Source organism: Bison bison, unplaced genomic scaffold (assembly GCF_000754665.1).
Source record: "Bison bison bison isolate TAMUID 2011002044 unplaced genomic scaffold, Bison_UMD1.0 scf7180017864384, whole genome shotgun sequence".
NCBI classification, from domain to species: Eukaryota; Metazoa; Chordata; class Mammalia; order Artiodactyla; family Bovidae; genus Bison; species Bison bison.
The window spans coordinates 17,588,674-17,595,145 of NW_011494956.1; positions in this window are offsets into that span (position 1 = coordinate 17,588,674).

The window sequence follows — 6,472 nt, forward strand, 5'->3', positions numbered from 1 at the left end:
CCGGGAGTCCGCGGACGCCATGGCTGAGATCACGCTACCCGGCACCGCAAAAGCAACGTGGCCCTGGGCTCTGCGCAGGCCTGCGAAGCGGAGCATCACGGAAGTGGTAGTTTCTAAGCTGTATTTCCTCCTTCGCAGGCCGGTATACCGAAGGTCCTGATGGGAGTTGTAGTTCTCTTGGACACTGTACTCCCAGCGAAAGACTGACTAAGCAGCCAGCCAGAAGGATGAGCGACACACTCATCCTTTAGAATATGAGTCAAATGTCCCTCTCTCTTCATGGTTGTTGACAGAATGGTGGATGAACAAAATGAATGGCTCAAGAAACCTCCCCTGAGGATTTCCAGTCGCTCCCTTCGTGAGGTGAAGTGAATCTTGTGAGGAACTCAAGCATTACACAAACTCAAGCATTACATTCATCGAAATATAAGGTGTGGCACAAGGTGTGACAGAGGGTGTAAGGTGAGGTATGGGGGATGAATAAAGGGGCGCTTAAGCCACATGGGTTCAGAGAAAAGCTACTGGAGGAAAATGACAGGAAGTGAGACTTGAAGGACAAGTTAGCCTCTGCAGGCCTAATAGGAGAAAGGGTGCTCTGTGCAGAAACGAATGGGCAATTCAGTGTACCTGAGTCAGGAAGATCCCCTGGAAAATGAAATGGCAACCCACTCCAATATTCTTGCCTGGGAAATCCCATAGACGTAGGAGCCTGGAGAGCGACAGTCCATGGGGTCTCAAGAGTTAGACACGACTTAGCAACTAAACCACCACCACCACCACCGCTAAATTGTAAATCCTGGCTACTTCCCTTAATGTAGAGCTGCCCCTGAGATGAAATACATTAAGGGAAGCAGCCAGGAAAATCAAAGAGAAGGGCTGGGGCTGTTGAAAATTGTCACTCTGTCCTAAGTGACAGCCACTACTTTGCCAGACAGGTATGTGGGACCAAGATGGCCAGTTCTTCAGTTTTTTAAGAGAAGCCAGAAAAATAGGTTTTTAAGGGAAATTTTCCACTTTTAAAATTTCAGCAAGGAATGAAAACTTGTGGCCTAAATAAAACACCTCGTAGAGTTAGAAGTGGCTGGTCTGGAAGCTGCCAGTTTGCAGTCTGTCATTAAGCAGTTGTCATTTCAGCAGAATTGGCAGGAGATGAGCAGGAAATGTTGGCAAAAGCTAGACATGAAGGGACTGGGAGATATACTGAGAAACCTAGATTTTACCTAGATGCAATAAGAAGTTTCAGTTGAGAGTGAAATAGTTTGTTGGCAGATAAGGGAGTACTACGGTTTGAGAGAAAAAAGACAGGCAGGGAGACCAGGTAGAGGCTGTTGCAGTGTTTTGGCAAACAATGCACAGCGTCTGAACCAGGGAAGTGTGGAAAGTGTGGAAAGGAGGGCACAGTTATGAGAGACGCTTAGAAGGAAAATATATAGGATTTGGTGATTAATTGTACAAGCTGAGTTAAGGAGAAGAAGAGCTAGCAAGACTGCATCTGAAACACTTTGTGTGTATTGCTGGGAAGATCAAAGTGTTCAGCATGAATGAGAGAACTCAGTTGAAGTTCCTTGAAGCCAGGGACAGAGCCAGAATGAAAACTGCCTGTATTTTGGGTACATGGAATTTCCAGTGCCTCTGGGAAGTCTAAAATCATATATCATGCAGGCAATACAGTAAACAAACGTGGAGTGTCAGCAGTAGGTGCCAGATTTTTATTTGGGAGTCATACATAAACAAGTGGTCATGCAAACTAGTACAACCACTACGGAGAACAGTGTGGAGATTCCTTAAAAAACTGGAAGTAGAACTGCCATACGATTCAGCAATCCCACTGCTGGGCGTACACATCGGAGGAAACCAGAATTGAAAGAAACACGTGTACCCCGATGTTCATCGCAGCACTGTTTACAATAGCCAGGACGGGGAAGCAGCCTAGATGTCCACTGGCAGACGAATAGATAAGAAAGCTGTGGTACATAATCACAGTGGAATATTGCTCAACTATTAAAAAGAATGCATTTGAATCGGTTCTAATGAGGTGGATGAAACTGGAGCCTATTATACAGAGTGAAGTAAGTCAGAAAGAAAAACACCAATACAGTATATTAACGCATATATACGGAATTTAGAAAGATGGTAATGATGACCCTATATGCAAGACAGCAAAAGAGACACAGATGTGAAGAACAGACTTTTGGACTCTTTGGGAGAAGGTGAGGGTGGGATGATTTGAGAGAATAGCATTGAAACATCTAAATTATCATATGTGAAATAGATTGCCAGTCCAGGTTCGATGCATGAGACAGCGTGCTCAGAGCTGCTGCACTGGAATGACCCTGAGGAATGGGATGGGGAGGGAGGTGGGAGAGAGGGTCAGGGTGGGGAACACATGTACACCCATGGCTGATTCATGTGAATGTATGACAAAACCACCACAATATTGTAATTAGCCTTCAATTAAAATAAATTAAAAAAAAATTTTTAATAGAAGGAAAAAAAATCGTGGAGAGTGTGAAGAGTGAGGAGGAAAGGGGACACTACAAAGAAGCCTGAGAAGAGAGAGTCAGTGACACAGAAGTAAATCATGTCCTAGAAGTGATCAGCAGCATTCCTGTAACAGATGGTGAGGGCTTGAATGAAAAGTGAGCTCGGGGGAACAAGGAGGGGATGGTAAGGAGGTAAAGATCCTCTTTAACTTCGCACAGTGAGTGCTTGCTTCAGTTCAGTTCAGTCACTCAGTCTGTCCGACTCTTTGCAACCCCATGGACTGCAGCACACCAGGCTTCCTGTCCATCACCAACTCCCGGAGTTTACTTAAACTCATGTCCATTGAGTCAGTGATGCCATCCAACCATCTCATCCTCTGTCTTCATCCCTCCTTCAGTCTTTCTCAGCATCAAGGTCTTTTCCAATGAGTCGCATCAGGTGGCCAAAGTATTGGAGTTTCAGCTTCACCATCGGTCCTTCCAATGAATATTCAGGACTGATTTCCTTTAGGATGGACTGGTTGGATCTCCCTGCAGTCCAAGGGACTCTCAAGAGTCTTCTCCAACACCACAGTTCAAAAGCATCAATTCTTGGACACTCAGCTTTCTTTATAGTCCAACTCTCACATCCATATACGACTACTGGAAAAACTATAGCCTTGACTAGACGGACCTTTGTTGGCAAAGTAATGTCTCTGCTTTTTAATATGCTGTCTAGGTTGGTCATAACTTTCCTTCCAAGGAGTAAGCGTCTTTTAATTTCATGGCTGCAGTCACCATCTGCAGTGATTTTGAAGCCCCCCAAAATAAAGTCTGTCACTGTTTGCACTGTTTCCCCAGCAAAGAGGATAACTGCTCACAATGAGTGCTTGCTAGAGCCAGGCATTTTTCTAAATCCTTTATATTTGTTAATTTGTTTAATCCTCACAATGGCCCACCATCCCAGTTTTCCAGAGGGCAAACTGAGACGGGTTGAGTAACTTATCCATTGATCCCAGGTTGTTGGGCTCCTTTATGCTTCACTATATGCTTTAACACAGTAAAATTCATTTTCCAAGCACATTTCATCAATACAGGGAGGCAATAAGGACTCCAGATTGAGAGAAAATGTTTAGGATGTGAAATTAAAGTAAGTAATCCAACTAATGTACATATATATATATATACAGTGCTTGGTTGCTCAGTTGTGTCCAGCTGTATGCATCCCCATGGACTGTAGCCCGCCAGGCTCCAGGCAAGAATAATGGAGTGGGTTGCCATGCCCTCCTCCAGTGGATCTTCCCAACCCAGGGATTGAACCTGGGTCTCCCACATTGCAGGCAGATTCTTTACCAGCTGAGCCTCTAGGGAAGCCCAAGAATATTGGAGTGGGTAGCCTATCCCTTCTCCAAGGGATCTTCCTGACCCAGGAATCAAACTAGGGTTTCCTGCATTGCAGGCAGATTCTTAACCTGCTGAGTTACCAGGGAATTTTTTTTGGACTCACTAAGGATGTTGGATCTTAGTTCCCTAACCAGGGATGGAACCCATGCCCCCTGCATTGGAAGTGCAGAGTCCTAACCACTGGACTGCCAGAGAATTCCCCAACTATTTTATTTTAAATTAACATTATGAATTAAAACGATCAGAACCAACAGCAATCTTACTGCATTCTATTTCTTTTCTTTCTTGTGGTCCTGCTCCTTGCTCTGTATTCACCACCCAACACCCAATACACACACACACACCTCCTTTTATTAATAATAACTTCTGTTAGTGACTAAAAATACAGTGAAGGAGGAAGGGCCAGACACAGAGAACACCTACCAGAACTGTCCTCAATGTATAAGGATTTTCAGTCAGAGCATGTGAGTGAACAAGTACCATTTTGGTGGTGCAGTTTGGGAATGAGGAGGCAAGGGTTTGATTCTTTTTTTCCATTTGTTTTCTGGGTATAATGAAAACGGAAGAGATGTGCACACCTTCCACACTTGAGTTAGAAGGTGGGGCTGTCAGTCTCAGTAATGAGAGCAGGAGAGGATGGCATCAGTGGCTCCTTGTCCTGTCACCTCGGGGACTCCGAAGGCTCCTGGGAGCTCTGTGGAGATGGATGTAGAAGGAGGACGTACTGACACTGACTGTCGCTGGCTGAAAGTGTTCTGCTCCCTGATTCTATCAGCAGATGGAGAGTTACAGCAAAACCAGCGGAGACTATTTTTCTTCTCTTTCATCAGTTAAAATGTCTCATTCACTGAATGCATTTTTCCCTCTCCTGTTCCCAGCAGTTCCAAATCACAACGGAACCTATCTCAGACTCAGGACACCAATCATGTGATTCCCCTACTCTGGCTTATCTCCTTAACTCTGTTTCTTTGAAAAAAATAGAGGATTTTTTAAAAGAAAATAATTAAAATGGGACATGTTTTTACATTAAAAACTCAATATAATAATGAAATAATGAAAGATCAAAGAAGAAAACCAGGAATCACCTTAATTGTTATATCAATAGTATCTGGTGAACATGATTTCAGACATTTCTCTGTACAGATAAACTGACAAGAAGGCAATCTAGAGTAAATAATAAACAACAGAACAAAGTTATTTTTAGAGACTATAATATACATTACTGTGTTCACAGTCTCTAGAACAGTGCCTGGTACATGGTAGGCACTCAGTGCGTTGTTGATAAAATTAGATTTGTTGGTTCACTGGAGTAAGACAGACTACATGCCAGAGAAATGGTTGGGACATCTCAACAAACAAAGGATAAGAAAGAATTATTATAGGATTTGGGGTGAGGGTGGAGCTTAGGTGAATATTACATAAGGCAGTGTTGTTAGGCTCAAAGGAAAGCACGGCTGTGTATAAAAAGGTGAACCTCAGGTCTGGACTGCAAAGTAGACCCAAGGTCTGTTTCTTTGGATACCAGAAAGTTGAGAACTGTGGACCATTGTGTTTAGAAACCCCCTACCTGTAGCTCTGTCCCTGACTGTAAAGTGAAACTGTGGTAGGAGTTAGGAAACAAAGGGGCAAACTTGGAGAGTTGTTTAGGAGGCAAAATCAACAGAACTTGCTGACATTAGATGTAGAATGAAGTAGAATACTGAATTGAAATTTGACTCCTCAGTTTATGACTCCTGTGAGTGGGTAGCAGACCCTGTCTTTATGAAGTGTATGGGAACAAGAGCTGGCTTAGGGAAGTAGGGGAGGGAAGGAGTAAAATGATCACCTCCCTTTTTATTTGTTGGGCTTCTGGTTGCTGTGAGAACTTTACAGTACAGATCCACAGGCAGGAGGAGGTGTGCATGTGAGATGCTGCAGGCAGGGGTCAGAACTACAGATATAGATGCCTGGGAGTCATTCTCGCTGCTTAGAGAGGGCCTAGAAAGTGCAAAGAGCACTGGATGAAGAGAAGAGCCCCAGGAAGATGACCCTACATTTCAGAACTGGTAGGATAAGCCCACAATAAGACCACAAAAGGACAGAGAGGTGGGAACCAAAGTCGAGGGCTCCCATATCAGAGAAGCTAGGAAAGGGTTCCAAGGAAGAATGAGTGGTCATCTGTATCAAGTTAGTAAACAGACTCAAGGATAGAAGAACTAATTGGCTTTCACAGCTGGCAGGTGGGCAGTGATCTTGACCAGAGTAGCTTCAGGCACATGGGTGGAACAGAAGACTGATTTCTCTGTGTTCAGTCATTAATGAGAATCCACCTTTCAGGAGCTCCACTAAGAGTGGGAGGAGACAGGGCAGTGACTGCCATGAGAGTTGGGGTCAAGGGACGATTTTTAGCAAGATGAGGTTCCAGTGATTCACTTTTGCAAGCAGTAAGACTTGGAACCTCAAGTATACCTGATGAAATGTATTAAAAATATTTTAAACTATGTAAATCATCTATATTATTTTTCTGTACTGCCTTGAGCACTCTATGTCAATATTTACTCTGCATCCTCCTTCCTGCCCTTTCCCCAACAACACACATACACACACACACACACACACACGTACAC